The following is a 245-nucleotide window of genomic DNA, read 5'->3' as shown; positions in this document are numbered from 1 at the left end:
CATTTCTTTTTTTTTTTTTTAGCCTTTTTTTAAATATAATTTTTAGTGCTTGGTATCACTGGTGGATTTCTTTTTGGTTTGGTTGCTCTCTTCCGTTTTTCTTTTCTTTTATTATTTTTTAATTTTTTAATTTTAATAAATAATTTTATATTTTATTTTAATAACTTTATTTTATTTTATTTTTCTTTCTTTCTTTTGTCTAACTTTTCTTCTGAGTGGTGTGGCTGACAGGGTCTTGGTGCTCC

Source organism: Physeter macrocephalus, chromosome 7, assembly GCF_002837175.3.
Source record: "Physeter macrocephalus isolate SW-GA chromosome 7, ASM283717v5, whole genome shotgun sequence".
Lineage (NCBI taxonomy): Eukaryota > Metazoa > Chordata > Mammalia > Artiodactyla > Physeteridae > Physeter > Physeter macrocephalus.
This window is presented reverse-complemented; position numbering follows the sequence as displayed.